Source organism: Monodon monoceros, unplaced genomic scaffold (genome assembly GCF_005190385.1).
Source record: "Monodon monoceros isolate NGI ecotype Baffin Bay Population unplaced genomic scaffold, NGI_Narwhal_1 Super_Scaffold_15, whole genome shotgun sequence".
Taxonomy (NCBI): Eukaryota; Metazoa; Chordata; class Mammalia; order Artiodactyla; family Monodontidae; genus Monodon; species Monodon monoceros.
In genome coordinates, this window is record NW_021703771.1 from 78358385 (window position 1) to 78359137 (window position 753).

Here is a 753-nt window from a genome sequence, read left to right on the forward strand (position 1 = left end):
CACAAATGAAGAGAAACATCAAAGGCAAGGCGTTAAGTACAAGCTGTGTGGCCCACCTCCCTTGCAGCTGGAGGTGACCATGTGATACAGATCCAGCCAACAAGACGTAAGCAGAAGTGGGCTAGGGATTTCAGGGAAAGTTTGGTTTTCCTGATCTGGGAACCATTCCTTCCTCCTTGTTGCTTTCTTCTCCCTTCTCCTACCTGAACTGTGGTCATGAGGCCAGGAGTGGAATAGCCAGCTTGCCACCATAAAACAAGCAGAAGGATAAAAGCTACTCTTTAAGGATGGAGGGGCAGGAAGATACAAGGAGCTTGAGGAAAAGGACATGGATGACAGTATTGCTTCCCTGCTCTGCCTATTTCCAACCTTCTTATTATGTTAGAAAAATAAAGCCCTTCCGAGTTAGGCCAATATAGTAAAGTTTGGTTGCATCCCTAAACGGTGTCTTGTATGTCTGGGATCTTGGATGGGAGAAAAACACCTTTGAGACATGGAAACCCCAGACCTGAGCTATGTGTGTGCATGGGAGCTGAATTTATACTACTTGCTTGACTCAGGAATCCCAAATTGAGAAATTAAATTTAAAAATCAAGCCAGGACATCTGAAACCTCTAGAGCCCTAGCAGTAAAAATGTACATTCAGGGCTCCCCTGGTGGCACAGTGGTTGAGAGTCCGCCTGCCCATGCAGGGGACACGGGTTCACGCCCCGGTGCAGGAGGATCCCACATGCCGCGGAGCGGCTGGGCCCG